At 45.5% G+C, this 18,238-nt stretch overlaps 1 protein-coding gene across 1 annotated transcript in view; it reads right to left on the bottom strand.

The window, feature by feature from the left end:
* The window catches only part of LOC110167849 (neuronal-specific septin-3-like), a 61,431-nt gene that overhangs the window by 40,730 nt on the left and 2,463 nt on the right, over positions 1-18,238 (bottom strand). The window lies entirely within an intron of this gene.

Genomic DNA, 18,238 nt, shown 5'->3' with positions numbered 1-18,238 from the left:
CTGGTTTAGCCCAAAATGTGGAAACAGGAAAATACCCCCATGTAATCCATTTATTTCAACAAAGTAACTGTAATTCAATTACCACTCACTGAAACAGTAACTGTAACTGAATACAGTTACTCATAATTTGTACTCTGATTACGTAAAGCCGGTACATGTAATCTGTTACTCCCCAACATCTCATGATGCTCATGAGTGAAGAGCTGTGTGCAGTATTACAACACCACTGAACAGAGACTTCACCTGCAGACAGACACACATCCAGGTTTGTGTCAGCGTCAACACATGGACAGAACATGTGTGATGTGAAAGAGGCTCTGCACCAGCACAGACACAATAATATCTAATATCATACAAACAAGATCAAATGTGTTTAAACAAGGACACACTTTCATATTCAGATGTGAGCTGCCAGAGTACATCCTGAGGCACTGTCCTGTCTGTCAGTGCTTCAGAGCTCTGATGAGGAATAACTTTATGACCAATCTAAAGCTATACAATAGGATTAATGATGTCACAAATGAAATGGAGCTGATGACAGAAGAGGCCAATCCAACGACAGCAGCAACAAGTAGCAGTAGTAACAGGTCTGCAGACACATCCAGACTTTGATGTAAACAGAGTGATGTGAGCAGCTGCTGTAGATCCTGATCTGCTCCAAACTGAAGCGGTGCACTGAAGCAGGACAGGGAGCGAGGGAGGGAGGGGAGGAGGGAAGGAGAGGATGGGAGGGCATCTGGACCAGCGTCAGTGGCAGGTGCTTCTGTGATCTGAGTCAGAATGAATGAACACCCCGGTGTGACACTTGTCAAACTGTGGAACATTCCAGGCAAAAAAAGTCTAACCTGAAACCCCGAGGCTCACAGACGAGGGCAGTGGGGGAGGAGCTGTATATGTGTCACATAGATCATCTTCAGGTAGTGTTCTGACAGGACAGGAGCAGGACAGGAGTGAGACAGGGGCAAGACAGGAGCAGGGCAGACGGGGCAGTTGTATAAGTGTCACATAGATCATCTCCACCGTGTTTCTGACAGGACAGGAGCAGGACAGGAGCAAGGCCCTCGTGTGTAAGTATAACATAGATCAATGTTTCTAACAGGAGCATACATCTCCAGAGGGACACGTGGCCTCCACACAACCTGCCCTGAGGACCTGCTCTGAAGACCTGCTCTCAGGACCTGCTCTCAGGACCTGCTCTGAGGACCTGCTCTGAGGACCTGCTCTGAGGACCTGCTCTGAGAGGACCTGCTCTGAGGACCTGCTCTGAGGACCTGCTCTGAGGACCTGCTCTGAGGACCTGCTCTGAGGACCTGCTCTGAGGACCTGCTCTGAGGACCTGCTCTGAGGACCTGCTCTGAGGACCTGCTCTGAGGACCTGCTCTGAGGACCTGCTCTGAGGACCTGCTCTGCCTGCTCTGAGGACCTGCTCTGAGGACCACACTGTCCTGAAGATGGTCTCCGTAGCTCCAGTAGAACATCTCATCTGTGATAAGTGGAAGTGTATTTTCAGTGTGTGTGACGAGGGACGAGGGAATAAACACATGACGTCTGGATGATGTTGACTTTGATATTTGAAGGTTTTTCTCCTAAACCTCGGGACAGGCTGGAGCTCGTGTTTGTGGAGGAGCGATCGGGGGTGGGGCTTGTGTCCTTCAGTGAGGGGACTTCCTGTGGCCCACACATGTGCTTCCTGTCCCAGCTGATAACCAGAGCACAAATAAAGACACAGGACGGACGGGGGGACAGGAGGAGACAGGAGGGGAGGGGGACAGGAGCGAGATAGGACAGGAGAGGGACAGGAGCAGGACAGGAGACAGGACAGAGACTTCACGGGTTTCCATAGACTCCCAGACTTGCGTGAGCAGACAGTCCCTGGACATCCTGTTTGGACCCACAAAGTTCTGGACCGGGACAGTAGAGCGTCACGTCCTTTCCAACAATCACACCATGTTTTTTTAAATAAAATGGAGATATATGTCTAATGTCCAATTGTGGAACATTCCAGGCAAAAAAAGCCTAACCCAACCTGGAACTCACCTGAAAAGTTCCACAGTGCTCCTTTAATTTCAGTAGATCATTCTCGAGTTTCACTGGACCATGCATCATGAACCGTGTGGTATGTTCAACCCGCAGGCGCAGACAGGGGCAGGGCGGCAGGAGCGGTTGTGTAAGTACAACATACATCATCTCCGCAGCGACAGGACAGGACAGGTGCAAGACAGGAGCAAGACACATGTGAGTCAGGAGCAGGACAGAAGTGAGACAGGACAGGTGAGCGACTGAAAGCAGGACAGGAGCCAGAAAAAGTGTAGGACGGGAGCAAGACAGAAATCAGACAGGTTCAGGACAGGAGCAAGACACATGTGAGTCAGGAGCAGGACAGGTGCAAGACAGGTGAGAGACTGAAGTAGGACAGGAGTGAGACAGGACAGGTGAGAGAAGGAGTAGGACAGGAGCAGGACAGAAGCAAGACAGGAATCAGACAGGTGCAAGACACAAGTGAGTCAGGAGCAAGACAGGAGTGAAACAGGACAGGTGCATGACAGGTGAGAGACTGAAGCAAGACAAGAGTGAGAAGGAGAAGGACAGGAGTGGGACAGGAGCGAGAGTGGAGGACAGGAGTGAGAGTGGAGGACAGGAGTGAGGTGGAGGACAGGACAGGAGCGTGAGAGTGGAGGACAGACAGGACAGGAGCGAGAGTGGAGGACAGGACAGGAGTGAGAGGACAGGATGCCGGTGGTAAATGGTCACATTTTGATACAGTTTTTTTGTCAGTGTTTATGTGGGGAGCGGGACAAACTGAGAATGAGACAAACGCAGGACGTGTGTGTGTGTGTGTGCGTGTGCAGGTGAAGCCTCTGGAGACACAGGTTCAGGTGGGATTGGATCAGTGTTTTTGAAAGTGTGAGAGGAGCAGTGTGGAACATGCTGCGTGTGCGTCTGCACCAGAGGATGTAAAGAAGTCATTTCTCAGGAGGAGGAGGAGTGGGTCTGTCAGACAGACAGCACCCATCTGCCAAGCAGGAATCTCCACTGATCACTGTCATTACGGGCTGGACGGGAGAGGAAGCAGGGGGCGGGGCCGCGGGGGGGGGGGGGGGGGCTGTCCACTCAAGTCCCGTCACGAGTCGATTTCTGCACTGATCGAAACGCGGCTCCTGTGTGCAGTGTTGGGGAGTAACAGATTACATGTACTGGAGTTACATAATCAGAGTATAAATTATGAGTAACTGTATTCAGTTACAGTTACTGTTTCAGTGAGTGGTAATTGGATTACAGTTACTTTGTTGAAATAAATGGATTACATGGTGGTATTTTCCTGTTTTCACATTTTGGTCTAAACCAGGACTAAACCAGGACTAAACCAATTCTAAACCAGGACTAAACCAGGACGAAACCAGGACTAAACCAGGATTTAACAGGACTAAACCAGGACTAAACCAGGATTTAAACCAGGACTAAACCAGGACTAAACCAGGATTTAACAGGACTAAACCAGGACTAAACCAGGACTAAACCAGGACTAAACCAGGATTTAACAGGACTAAACCAGGACTAAACCAGGACTAAACCAGGATTTAACAGGACTAAACCAGGATTTAACAGGACTAAACTATGCCGCGTGGACCGTGTCTCCTCGTCACGTTCTATCAATAATAATAATAATATTTTCAATAATGGTTCAGTAAAGTCTGGGCTTTTTATTTTCTTTTAGCAGACAAAACTTCTTAGGTTATGATTTCCTCGTCTTTGCTTCTCTACAGCAAATCAAGTAATCCAAAGTATTCAGATTACGTTACTCACTTTAAGTAATTTAATGGATTACGTTACAAACTACATTTTGGGGTGTGTAATCTGTAATCTGTAGGGGAATACATTTTAAAAGTCACCTTCCCAACACTGCCTGTGTGCTCACAAACTGATTAAAGAAGCGGACCGAGAGAGTGCACCTTCACCCAGACAGTTCAGCTCCAGTCAAACGAACCTTGTTGAGGCTAGCAGTTATTTGAAGACAAGGTCCATAACCAAGACCAAAGAGCCAACCTGGAGCGAGGCTGCTGAAGGTAAAAAACGGCCCATGTGACTCTATTTTCTGATCTCTCTTCTAATGTCGTTTCCTCATCACAAACACACCAGGAGTTGTGTTTTTTTTTTTTCATATTTCAAATCCAAAATCCAAATCCGCTTTATTTCTACAACACATTTTACAAACAAAGCGGTTTCCAAAGTGCTGCACAGAGATCAGAAAATGAAGACAAGCAAAAAGGTACAGTAAATTACTAAAATTTGGTCTTAAGATAATCAAACCAGTAAAAGCAAATAAAAGCAAAACCATAAAATCATAAAATAGCAGTAAAAAAATAAAAGCCACAGAATAAAAGTGAGTTTTAAGATGAGACTTTAAATGAACAGTCACTGTGGGCTCTGTGGGGACGTGAGGGGGACAGAGTGTTCCAGAGTTTGGGGCCAGTCACAGACAAGTTCCTGTTCTCCTAGTTTTAAGTCTCGTCTTAGGCCCCACGAGCTGGAGCTGGACCTCGGACCTCCAGGAAATCTGGATGAGGTCCGAGATGTAAAGTGGGGCCCGAACATTCAACGATTTAAAAACAAACAATAAAATCTTAAAATCAACTCTAAAACGAACATCTAAACCACAAACCCTGCGTATTACCCTAACTCTAACTGAAAACACTCCACACATCTTCATCTTTTGGATCAGTTCAGCCCTGGAATTTCCAATCTCTACTGAACTAAAGGTAAAATGAGCAGTTCACTTAAAAAAACGACCACTTTATGACATCACAAATTGGATTCTGAGCTTTGGAGATGTACAACACAAGTGCAGGTGTGTTTCTGAGGACGTAACAACATTCTAACCCGACTTAAAGCTCATGCGAGTAATAAGAGAAAACATGTGACCTTCTACTGAACATGGAAAATGCCCATGTCTGTCAGAACATTCTCTCCTGCCCCGCAGACGAGGAGAGGAGGAGGAGAGGAGGAGGAGAGAGGAGGAGGGAGAGGAGAGGAGAGGAGAGAGGAGAGGAGAGGAAGGGAGGAGGAGGAGAGGAGAGGAGGAGGAGAGGAGAGGAGAGAGGAGAGGAGGAGGAGAGGAGGAGGAGGAGGAGAGGAGGAGAGAGAGAGGAGAGGAGAGGAGGAGAGAGGAGAGGAGGAGAGGAGGAGAGGAGAGAGGAGAGGAGAGAGGAGAGGAGAGGAGAGGAGAGGAGAGAGAGGAGAGGAGGAGAGAGGAGAGGAGGAGAGGAAGGGAGGAGAGGAGAGAAGAGGAGAGGAGGAAGAGAAAGGGAGGAGAGGAGAAGAGGAGGAGGAGAGAGGGAGAGAGTAGAAAGGGAGGAGAGGAGGAGAGGAGAGAGAGAGAGGGAGAGGAGAGAAGGAGGAGGAGATGAGGAGAGAGGGAGAGAGGAGAGAGGAGAGAAGAGAGAGGAGAAGAGAGAGGAGGAGAGAGAGGAGGAGAGGAAGAGAGAGGAGGAGAAAAGAAGAGGAGAGGAGGAGAGAGAGAAGAGGAGGAGAGAGGGAGAGAGAAGAGGAGGAGAAGAGAAGAGGAGAGGAGGAGGAGAAGAGAGGAGGAGAGAAGGAGGAGGAGATGAGGAGAGAGGGAGAGAGGAGGAGGAGAAGAGGACATAGGGAGGAGAGAGGGAGAGGGGGAGAGTGGGAGAGGAGGAGAGGAGAGAAGAGGAGGAGAGAAAGGGAGAGAGGAGAAGAGGAGAGGAGGAGAGAGAGAGAGAAAGAGGAGAGGAGAGAGAGGAGAGAGGGAGAAGGAGGAGGAGATGAGGAGAGAGGGAGAGAGGAGGAGAGGAGGAGAGGAGGAGAAGAGGAGAGGAGGAGAAGAGAAGAGGAGGAGAGAGGAGGAGGAGAGGAAGAGGAGAGGAGGAGAAGAGAAGAGGAGAGGAGAGAGAGAGGAGAGAGAGGAGAGAGAGAGAGAGAGAGAGAGAGAGGAGAGAGAAGAGAGGAGAGGAGAGGAGGAGGAGAGAGAGAGGAGGAGAGAGGAGGAGAGATGAGAGAGAGGGAGAGAGGAGGAGGAGAAGAGGATAGGGAGGAGAGAGGGAGAGGAGAGAGGGGAGAGGAGAGAGGAGGAGAGGAGAGAAGAGGAGGGAGAAAGGGAGGAGAGGAGAAGAGGAGGAGAGGAGGAGGAGAGAGTAGAAAGGGAGGAGAGGAGAGAGGGAGAGGAGAGAAGGAGGAGGAGATGAGGAGAGAGGGAGAGAGGAGGAGAGGAGGAGAAGAGGAGGAGGAGGAGAGAGAGAGAGAGAGAGGAGAGAGGAGAGGAAGAGGAGAGGAGGAGAGAGGACGAGAAAGAGGAGAGGAGGAGAAGAGAAGAGGAGAGGAGAAGAAGAGAAGAGGAAGAAAGAGGGAGAGGGAAGAGGAGGAGAGAGGGAGAGAGGAGAGGAGGAGGAGAGGAGAGAGGAGAGAGAGAGAGGAGAGGAGAGGGAGAGAGAGGAGAGGAGAGGAGAGGAGAGAGAGGAAGAGAGGAGGAGAGAGGAGGAGAAGAGGAGAGGAGGAGAGAGGGAGAGAGGGGAGGGGAGGAGAGGAGGAGAGGAGGAGGGAGGCAGGAAGCAGTGGGCTGTGTGTGTTTGGATGAAAAACAAAGTGCGCAGTTGGAAGCAAAACAGTGATTTTTGCCGAGGCTCCACTTACGGAGCATTAGGCTGTTATTAAGAGAACGGCGATGCTGTCTCCATCTGCAACCCAAACTGTAATCAGCACACAACTATGTACACACACACACACACACACACACACACAGACACACACACACACACACACACACATATGCAGAACACATACACACATTCATATAAACACACATGCATACATACACACACATACAGTCGTGGACAAAATTGTTGGTACCCCTCTAGTAATGAAAGAAAAATCAACAATGGTCACTGAAATAACTTGAAATTGAGAAAATCAATAATAAATAAAATGTTTACTGAAAATTGTCCAATGAAAATCAGACACTGTTTATGAATTGTTGTTCAACACATTTATAAAAAAAAAACCCAAAAAACTAAAGAATCTGGCCTGGACAAAAAAGATGGTTCCCCTAGAAAAGCTGGTAAATAACAGGACAAAAAGGACATGTTAAACTTAGATGTGTCTCTAATCTGCATCACAGGTTCTTCAAACTTGTCCTCAGTCAGTGTGTCTGTTTAAAGGGGACATGTGTCATTGTGCTGTTTGGAGACATGATGGACACAACACTGAACATGGACCAGAGAAAGAGAAGAAGAGAACTGTGTCAGGAGACTAGAAAGAAAATGACAGACAAGCAGGTTAAAGATAAAGACAATAAGACCATCTCCAAGCAGCTTGATGTTCCTGTGATTACAGTTACACATGTTCTTCACAAGTTTAAAGGTCCACAGGACTGAAGCCAACCTCCCTGGACACGACTGCAAGAGGAAAACTGATGACAAAGTGAAGAGATCATACGAAAGGTAACCAACAAGTTCATAACAACCTTCAAACAAATTAAAAGGGCAATTAGAAGGGCAAAGTACATCAGTGTCAGATCACACCATCTGTCACCAAAGTGGACTTCATGTGAGGACACCACTGCTGAGAGCAAATCATAAAAAAGTGAGACTGGAATTTGTCACAATGCAGATTGACAAGCCACAAAGCTTCTGGGAGAATGTCCTTTGGACAGATGAGACAAAACTGGAGCTCTTTGGCAAGACACATCAGCTCTATGTTCACAGACGCAACAATGAAGTAGACCAAGAAAAGAACACTGTCCTACTGTGAAACATGGAAGAGGTTTGGTTTTGTTCTGGGGCTGTTTTGCTGCATCTGGCACAGAGTGTCTTGAATCTGTGCAAAATACAACAGAATCTCAAAACTATCAAGGTATTTTGGAACAAAATGAGTTGCCTGGTGTCAGAAAACTTGGTCTCACTTATAGGTCATAGGTTTTCCAACAGGATAATGACCCAAAACACACAGCTAAAAACACACAAGAATGACTAAGAACAACTTGGACTGTTCTGGAGTGTTCTTCTGTTCTGGAGTGTTCTTCTGTTCTGGAGTGTTCTTCTGTTCTGGAGTGTTCTTCTGTTCTGGAGTGTTCTTCTGTTCTGGAGTGTTCTTCTGTTCTGGAGTGTTCTTCTGTTCTGGAGTGTTCTTCTGTGAGCTCAGATCTCAATCCTACTGGACATCTGTGAAAGGAACTGAAACATGCGTCTGGAGAAGAAACCGTTCAAACCTAAGACAACTACAGTAGTTTGCTCATGAGAAATGGGTCAAAATACATGTTGATCAGTGCAGAAATCTCATTGACAGTTACAGAAAGTTTGTTTGCAGAGTTTTGTTGGTTGTGCAACAAAATATTAAGTTAAGGAGGGAACCATCATTTTTGTCCAGGCCAGTTTCATTATTTAGTTTTTTTTTTTTCAGGAGACACATCTCCATGGGAACAGATGGGTCAGATCCAGCTCTGTGGACAGTTGTGATTGGCTGCTCTTGTGGCTGACTTAGTGTTTTTATAAAAGCAGGTTTTATTCTGGTCTTCTTTTTTAAATTTAACATTTGGGGATTTTGACCAAGCAGGAAGTGCCGCTTGTGCAGTTCAAAGGCTGGAGGAACTGTGGAGATTGAGCCTGGACTCTGAAAACAAATACAGCAGAAGACTTTCCAGAGGGAACGTCCCGTCATATCAGCGTCCCAAACAACAGAGCAGAGACAGGAGACACTTTCCTGCTGTGTGTCCAGAGCTCTGAGGTTTCTATATTGTCCTGTTCTGTGTGTTTAAAGTGCTCCTCTGAAAGAATAAAGTGACTGAGTGAGTGTTGAAAATATCACTTCCCTAAATATGTTCCTCAGTCGTGTGAAATGTCCTTTCAGTGTCACACTCAGACACACAATCAGAGGAGGAAGAGGAGGAAGAAGAGGAGAAGAGAAGAGGAGGAGAGAAGAGAGAGAGTGTGTCTGTGGGTCAGGCTGCAGCAGGACGAGGACAGAGGAGAGCTGGAAAACCCCTGCAGGTGTCAGCTCAGGAATTCAAAGACCTCCACTCATCTCGTCTCTGCTATGTGTCCTCTGCCCGCGGACACGTCTCTGTCTCTATGTGTCCTCTGCCCGCGGACACGTCTTCTGTCTCTATGTGTCCTCTCCCGCGGACACGTCTCTGTCTCTATGTGTCCTCTGCTGCCCGCGGACACGTCTCCTGTCTCTATGTGCTGACACGTCTCTGTCTCTGCCCGCGGACACGTCTTCCTGTCTCTATGTGTCCTCTGCCCGCGGACACCTCCTGTCTCATGTGTCCTCTGCCCGCGGACACGTCTCTGTCTCTATGTGTCCTCCCGCGGACACGTCTTCTGTCTCTATGTGTCCTCTGCCCGCGGACACGTCTCCTGTCTCTATGTGTCCTCTGCCCGCGGACACGTCTCCTGTCTCTATGTGTCCTCTGCCCGCGGACACGTCTTCTGTCTCTATGTGTCCTCTGCCCGCGGACACGTCTCCTGTCTCTATGTGTCCTCTGCCCGCGGACACGTCTCCTGTCTCTATGTGTCCTCTGCCCGCGGACACGTCTCCTGTCTCTATGTGTCCTCTGCCCGCGGACACGTCTCCTGTCTCTATGTGTCCTCTGCCCGCGGACACGTCTCCTGTCTCTATGTGTCCTCGGCCCGCGGACACGTCTTCTGTCTCTATGTGTCCTCTGCCCGCGGACACGTCTCCTGTCTCTATGTGTCCTCTGCCCGCGGACACGTCTCCTGTCTCGATGTGTCCTCTGCCGCGGACACGTCTTCTGTCTCTATGTGTCTCTGTGTGACACGTCTCCTGTCTCTATGTGTCCTCTGCCCGTGGACACGTCTCTGTCTCTATGTGTCCTCTGCCTGTGGACACGTTTCTGTCTCTATGTGTCCTCTGCCTGTGGACACGTCTTCTGTCTCTATGTGTCCTCTGCCTGGACACGTCTTCTGTCTCATGTGTCCTCTGCCTGTGACACGTCTCCTGTCTCTATGTGTCCTCTGCCCGCGGACACGTCTTCTGTCTCTATGTGTCCTCTGCCCGTGGACACGTCTTCTGTCTCTATGTGTCCTCTGCCTGTGGACACGTCTCTGTCTCTATGTGTCTCTGCCCGCGGACACGTCTTCTGTCTCTATGTGTCCTCTGCCTGTGACACGTCTTCTGTCTCTATGTGTCCTCGGCCCGCGGACACGTCTTCTGTCTCTATGTGTCCTCTGCCTGTGGACTAGGGTTTAATCCCGGGACGTGGGATTCACAGGAAATCTGATCAAAACTATTTCTTGATTCCTGGGAAAAGTTATGACGGGAAACTGGGAAAACTCAGTGGTGTGCGTCTACTTGTTTTACAGAAAATGGACAATAATAACGCTGAGTGTGTGCTGTGTGATCGGGTTATCAAGTGTTCCGCAGGTTCAACAAGTGGACTGTGTAGACATTTAGAAACTCATGAGAAATATCAAATACACAGATCAGAACATCCAAGTACAATAGATGGCTACTTTAGCAAAGCTAAGTCGCACCAATCGATCACACCATTACTTCTCTACCACTGAAAATTTAAAACGAGCAGCAGAAAGAAAGTTTGGAGTGAGTGAGGAACTTGTGAAGGACTGGCGAAAGGCAGGGATGGAGAACACAGCTTCATGACACCGGGAGGATGCACCATGACACTTTCCTGAAGTCACTGGATGGATGGACAAAACCTGGTCTTCAGTGACACCGAAACCATCCTGTCGGGATTCAGAAAGACCCGAAGAATTCTAACTGGAACTGATGCTGACTCTGATGACAGCGACACAGAAGAGGAAGCGGCTCTGTTTACCTCCGGAGGTCGAGGACGAGTTATTCAGAAGTGACACCGAGGATGAAGAATGGAATGGATTTAGTGATTTGGAGTGAGATGGAGAGTTTGGTAAACTTGTTCTGTTCTGTTGTTGATGTTATAGTTTATCTGAAGAACTGTTCATATGTGACGTTAACAGTCTGTTGTTCTCTCTTCTATTGTTTTTACTACAACTTGACTTTACAAAGGAAATGTCGGGTCTTGGTCTTTGATTTTATCAAATAAATTTCAACCAAAAAGTGCGACTTATAGTCTGGTGCCACTTTTATGTTTTTTTCTTCTTCATTATGCATTTTTGGCTGGTGCAACTTATAGGCAAGTTTCATTGTTGACAAAAGCGCGTGTTGCATGCTGGGAATTATTTTGGTCGGCGGCAATAAACACTAATTCAACATGACGGGCGGAGTGAGAAAGCACGTAAAGGGTATTGATCCTGGTTATTTATCCACTCTAACGGCAGAGGACCCAAGACCATTTGACCAGAAATTGGTCATAAGCATCGACGGACGACAAATCACCCTTTTCAACCCCGACAAAAGGTGAAACCAAACCAAATTTCTGGTCAGATTCACCAACTACCTGGACAAATATTCACTTTGGCGATATCCACAATGACTTGGTGGAAACTCCTGGGCCATTCACAGCAGAAAAGAGGAAAACCTCCAAGAGTCTCGATGTGTTGTTGAACTTGTTGGAGTCCACGGTTTGTTAGGATCTTCTACGTTTGCTCTGCGAATGTTTGAAAACCATTTAATTCACCGTTAGTGGTTCTTTTCACTCAGAACACGAAAAAGACATTTTCCTTCTTCCGTGCTTCTATTTGTGCATCTGATAATGCAGCAGGAATTTACCATTATCGGGGATAAATACGCGAGGTTACACACTGTGTTTGACCGCTATCCTGTTTCTTGCCTCTGACCAAAATATTTCCCAGCATGCAACGCGGGCTTTTAATAACAATGACGTCAGCTGAAACTCGCCTATACTCCGGAGTGATTTATAATCAGAAAAATACAGTACATAAAGTCTAATTGGACTCCAAAAAATGAACAAAAATAACAGCAGTTATTTCCTGGGAACTGAGTCATGTCATTTTTGGAAAAAATATGAGTCCAGTCTCTCCAGTCTCTGTGTGTTATAAACTGTCCGTTAATCAGGAAGTGCATGGTTATCTTTCCTTTGAGTGCTTATAAACTCATGGTGGTGAATAATTATGTTGCTCTGAATGTTGAAGGGAAGTGAGGAAGAACTTTGGACGACTGCAAACTGTTTACAGTGAACTGTTTGTGTTATTGAAGTTTTTGAGACAGTCAAAATCAGAGAGTTTAACCTTTGCGTCGACACAGTCCTGCGCTCGATAGAAGCACACTCTCACACTAATAAAACTCCACTGACTTAATGAGTGTGCAAAGTGGGACAAATCACAGGTCTGGAGGTGAGGAGTAGACAGGCTCCGCCCCCTGGCCCTGACCTCACTCGCACCAGGAAGAGAGCTGCTCCCTGCATGACCTTTGACCTGTGCACCCGGGCCCCCAGCGCAGAGTAAACACGCCTAACCCTCTGACCGGCCCGCACCTCACTGACCCACAAGTCCACGAAACACCCGCTGCACGAGGCTCAGCGCTCATCACCAACACTCAACGCATTTTTAGTTTTTTACTCAAATACTGAACAAGATGTATTTTTAGGTCAACAACATGAAGCAGGCAGCTTAACCCTTCAACACCTAAGGGCAATTTTAGTACATTTGTTTTTCTTAATTTTACTATTAAAACTCCGCCTTTTACTCCCTAATAAAATGTTCTACATCCTTTTTTCACTACAACCTGTTATTTCACAATCTGCTGCTGCAGTTGTGTCATGTGGCTGGAATAAAAACTACAGGACCACAAATACATATGAAAAAAAAAAAAAAAAAGAAAGAAAAAAAAGTTCACACTCTTTCAAACAAAACAAACACCAAACATGTATAAACAACTTTTTTTTTTTTCCACAAAAGCGCAAAATATCAAGTCTGTAAGTGAACTAAAAATCTCCTTATTGCCTGAAAAAATAAATAAATAAATAAAATAAAATAAATAAATTGCAATGGCCCCATGACTTGACTGGTGATGTTCATGGAAACGGCTGGTGTCAGGTCCAGGACACAGAGCCACATCACTTCCTGCATTTCCATGAGGTTTATTACCTTTAGATGTGGACATTTGGACTCAAATAAACCTTTCATATAAAATTCTGACCAGAAATTTGATTTGTTCCACCTTTTGTCGGGGTTGAAAAGGGTGATTTGGCATCCATCGATGCTTATGACCAATTTCTGGTCAAATGGTCTTGGGTCCTCTGCCGTTAGAGTGGAGAAATAACTGGGATCAATACCCTTTACGTGCTTTCTCGCTCCATCCGTCCGTCCAAAAAGACGCGGATTATAGCTAGCAAAAATAAACCACAAAGAGATTTCCTATCTGGTACCATCAAGACACACGAAGTTTCATCAAGGTATTTACTATTTAAATTGTTTCATAGTTTATTTAATGAAAGAAGCACATTTACTGAACTAAAATTTCATTCATTTATCCAGGAAAACCCGCACTAGTTTATGATTCAACGAACCCACATTGGGCTCCTATCATCAACATGAAGCACGAGTCGAAGAGTCTGTGACCCGAACCTCGAAAGAATCGGCCATGAAAAGATCCTCGCGAACGTTAGAAAGATCCGCTCGCAAAAAGCGATTCATTCTAGAAGACATAGTTGTGGATAAACAAGGCAATAAAGAAAACATGGGTCCTACGACGAGTGACATGTTTATATGTGCGCTGGAAGATACAGTTTCTACTGCCACTCACACTGCAAATGTTTTCTTTTTACATTTTAGTTCAGTAAATGTGCTTTTCTCATTAAATAAACTATGAAACAGTTTAAATAGCAAATACCTTGATGAAAGTGACGTGAGTGTGTCTTGATGGTACCACTGGAAATCTCTTCGCAGTTTATTTTTGCTAGCTATAATCCGTGTCTTTTTTTCGATAATTCCCTTGTTTGAGCTCCTGATGAGTCATTTCCAGAGGAACAGTGAAGAAATTAATCGTTTTATCCCTTTCAGAGCATCTAGAACAACCAAATACACAACAAAACCTGCTCATGTTTCTCCGATGCTGCCGACGTCAATGACATAGTGTGCCCGGTGTCATGGCGGCGTAGGTACTGTTGCTATAGGGACACGTGACGGTGCAAATTCTCTATTGCGGATTATTTTTAGAACATAACCCCCGCGATAAACAAGGGACCACTGTGCACAGATTTCAGAGGCCAGAGCATGGTTTTGCTGTCAAAGGAAAGCTAACCGTGCACTTCCTAATTAACGGACAGTTTATAATTAGATGCAGACACACAGCAGACTTAGTTTGACCTCTGCTGCTTATACAACACACTGGATGTGTACTGGGCCAAGACACATTCCACTCAAGTATATGGAACAAAAATCAAGTACAGGCTTTTAAAGCTGGCTTATATTTCCCAAACAGGGCCTCTGTTTTGAAATATGTGAGTCCAATGCCCTCCCTGTGTCTCCAGAGGGTCTTATTCTGTGTAAAAGCTGCTAACCCTGTAGTTTAAACCTCCACAAACATTTTCTGAAATGCATGGGATTCTTGGATGGACTGAGCAGTTCAGATTTCAGTCTCAGGTCACGGGACGGCTCCTGGACTGGGCTTTCAAAAGTGAACTGACTCAAGAGAAAAACAAAGACACTGCAAATCACATGTGAATCCTGAAAGGTTGAGCTGTAGTGGACACCGCGGTCGCCTGAACACACGAGCTAGATTCTGTTTGTACTTATGACAACAGCGAATCCAAAAACAAGACGAGCTGTTTCAGACAAGTTCAGACTCAGGTCATGAGACTCCTTCAAAGAGCTCAGGACAGAACTGGAGCCAGGTTCATTACAAATACCTGCAGCTATAAATATCCAGGGACTTTTATGAACTATTAGCACCTCAAAGTGAGACTAAACACCTGAACTCTGCCCACAAACACATTCCAACAGAAACTGGGCGGAGTCTGGAGGACTAAAGAGAGAGTGAGGGAGAGGGAGGGGCGGAGCCTGTGATTGGTTTTGCAGGTATCCACACTCCAGACTCCGCCCCTGCAGTCAGGTGTTTGCATAGTAGTACAATGCCCAAGAACTCAAGATGGCGTCGTGTTGTTTTCAGGGGCCTGTGCTCATTGGCACATGGGCCCAAAAATCATTTGGTCCAAATGAGTGGAGCATTTGGACCAATCAGAGCGAGAGCTGCTAGAGCAGAGCGAGGCTCAGTCTGACAAAGATCACTTTCGGAGCTTTGAGGATTTAAACATTTTAAAAAGTTTATGTTGTGAAAATAGAAAAGAATCCTACAAAATCTGACCTTTGTGAAAGCCAGATGCCCCGTCAGAACACGGACAGTTTGAATTCCCAAAATGTGGGAATTCCCCAAATGGGCCCAAACTCTCGGGAGCTGCAGTACCTGGAGCGACCACTAGTCTGTCTGGAGCCGGGACAGAGGGGGAGGGGCTTGTCCAGATTTTATTATAGCTCCATGGTTGTATGTGGGTCCAGTCAAGTGGTAACGGAGGGAAACGGGCAGATTTTTGACATTCAAATAGTTCTTATTCAGAAACTAGAGGGACTATTGAAATAAGTAAAGTATCAGAATGTAGGAAAGAGTTTACACTCCAACAGGGTCAAGTTAAACCTGTGATATTCTTTCAAGTTGTTGACAAAAAATTTAAAAACTCATGTCGGTAACGGAGGGAATGAAATATGCAGCACTTTTTGGGCAATAAATCCAAACAGTGATAACTAGTGGTTCTCACTTACATATCCTTAACAAACTGGTTTGAATATTTGCTTCATATAGTTTTCTACCATATGGTACAAGATTAGGTTGAAAAACATCTTACTTTTTGAGTCATGAGATTTTTTATTAAGAAAGGTCATGGTAACGGAGGAAAAAGTAACGGAGGGAAAATTGTTCAAACAAGTAGAAGGTGCAGGATTTTACATAATTTGTCAACTTTTTTCTTCTGAATACTTTAATATTACTTCAAAATGAAAGGAAACTATTTCTATAAAATATGTCAGTCCTTCCAAGCAAATTTTTATCATCTTAAATACATAAAAAAATAAAATAAATCATGTCCCTTCATCAACAGTTCAAAGATGGAATAACACAAGATATGATGAAATACATCCATTTATTTACATGATTTGCAGGTCTTTGAACTTTGGGAAATAATTTTTGTTCCATGTTTCATACATGGTCTGTTTAAAACGTATGGAACTTTAGAACCAAAAATGGTCCAGAAAAAAGGTCAACAGTTTCATAATCTAGAGTACATATGTATCTGTTCAATACATTTTTATATCACATGCATTAACTTGAATTTTTGGCCTTGTTGTTTACTTCTGCTTGACCGGGTCCATGTAATTATAAATATCAGGCTGTAATCTGTGCAGTCGTATGTGATGTCACATAGTACTTGAAACACTACTGGAGGCAGCCCACACACACAGTTCTTTTAACACTTTACACTCAAATAAGTGCCAGAAAGACTGAGATGAGCAGACAGTGCTGTTAACACCATGAAGTGTTTAGCAGCATAAACCTGACTCAGTGTTTAGTGTCACTTTAAACGTCCGTGTGATGCTGTTTCTTGATCTCTGCTCTAATGTTGTTTCCTCATCACAAACACACCTGCAGTTGTGTTTAGTATCATTCACACATGTTTAACACACAGACCCTTTAGTTGAGTTATTCTCTAAAACAGAAAACACTCTGGTCCACCTTGTGATGTCATGTAGAAATACAGGAAGTGCTCCACTGTGTTTTTAAATGTGAACCATTTGGATAATTAGAGTCCTGGAATTGCTGGTCTCTACTGACCCAAGGTAAAAGGGGCTGTTAACATTAAAACAACCCATCTGTGACATCACAAGGTGGAACAGTGCATTTGGAGACTTGGGGATGAAGACAGACTAATAATAAAGAATGACTCAAACATGTGAAAACACAACTCTGGCATGTTTTTGAGGAGGGAACAACATTCTAACATGGATAAAAGATCACATGTGTCAGTTTTGCGTAATATGACCTTTAAGTATAAAAGGGGCGACAGCAGTAACAGAGGGAAGTGTTGAGCAAAAAACTACAGGAAATCTGCCCAGGAAGTGCCCACGCTGTGACCCTTCCAAAACAATCCAGTTAAAAACACCAGAAAGTCCCCATAACGTCAGTGTTCCATTAGGCCAGCAGAGAAACAACGAGAAAGTGACTCCATCTTTCATCAACATCTGACAAACATGTGAAGTAGAATGAAAACCAAGAGGGAGGGGCTGAGTGTACACTGTGTTAAACTTAACAGCACCTGTCATGAGTTAGTGCTAGTGCAGCCTCTGCAGCTCAGGGAGGGAACTCTGGAGCTTCTGAGCTTCACATGAGGCCTGAACATATACGTAGAGACAAACTTGGATGTGTCTTTGTCTGCAGGTGAAGCCTCTGTTCACTTGTGGTTGTAGTGACCAGTTAAACTGGTCATAGAGCAGGCTACAGAGCCTCCCTTTAAAGATGTGTGTGTGTCACTCTAAATGAGAGGGGGATGTGAAATATGTCATCACCTCTATGGCTACGTTCAGACTGCAGAGTTTAATGCTCAATTCAGATTTTTTTGTGAAATCCGAGGTCGTTCACATTTCCAGTTAAATGTGACTTGTATGTGACTCCAGTGTGAACAGTAAACAGGCCCAAGTGTCCCACATGTGACACTGGAGACACGACGACGTCAACCGCAGCGAGCGTCTCTGTGTTTACAGAAGTTGTCCAAACATGGACGCAGCATCGAGCACCTGGAGATTTTAAAGTTCCTCTCGTACCGGAGCCAGAACATGAACAACTTACTTGTTTTAAAGAGGAGATTGAGAAGGAGAAGGACGAGGTTTTTGGCCGTGGTGTTTTGTGGGACAGCGGCATTGAAAGGAACGTGTGGATGTGGAGACGGAGCCAAGAGTGGTGAGTGGTGATGTGCTTTACTTCAGTGACACGGAGTTCATTAACAATTTTCTCCTACTTCAGCGCAGAATAGTGACATTTGTGGCTTGTTGATAACGTGTAGGTGGATGAATGCACTTTAGCCATTCAGACTGAAGTCGCATGTCAAAAGATCAGATATGGTTTCAGGAGCACATATCCAAGTGTCCTGGGTCACATTTGAAAAAATCGGATCTGTGTCATTCAGACTGTCATTAAAAGATCAGATACAGGGACATAGAGGCCAAAAAATCAGATTTGGGTCACTTCAGGCTGCAGTCTGAACGCAGCCTAACACTGCGGTTGTTGTACTTGTGTACGACTGTTGTCACATTTCAAACTC

This window comes from Boleophthalmus pectinirostris, unplaced genomic scaffold (genome assembly GCF_026225935.1).
Source record: "Boleophthalmus pectinirostris isolate CB_2022bp ecotype Guang Dong unplaced genomic scaffold, ASM2622593v1 HiC_scaffold_17, whole genome shotgun sequence".
NCBI classification, from domain to species: domain Eukaryota; kingdom Metazoa; phylum Chordata; class Actinopteri; order Gobiiformes; family Gobiidae; genus Boleophthalmus; species Boleophthalmus pectinirostris.
The sequence above is the reverse complement of the archived record's forward strand: the minus strand, read 5'-3'. Positions and strand labels throughout refer to the sequence as shown.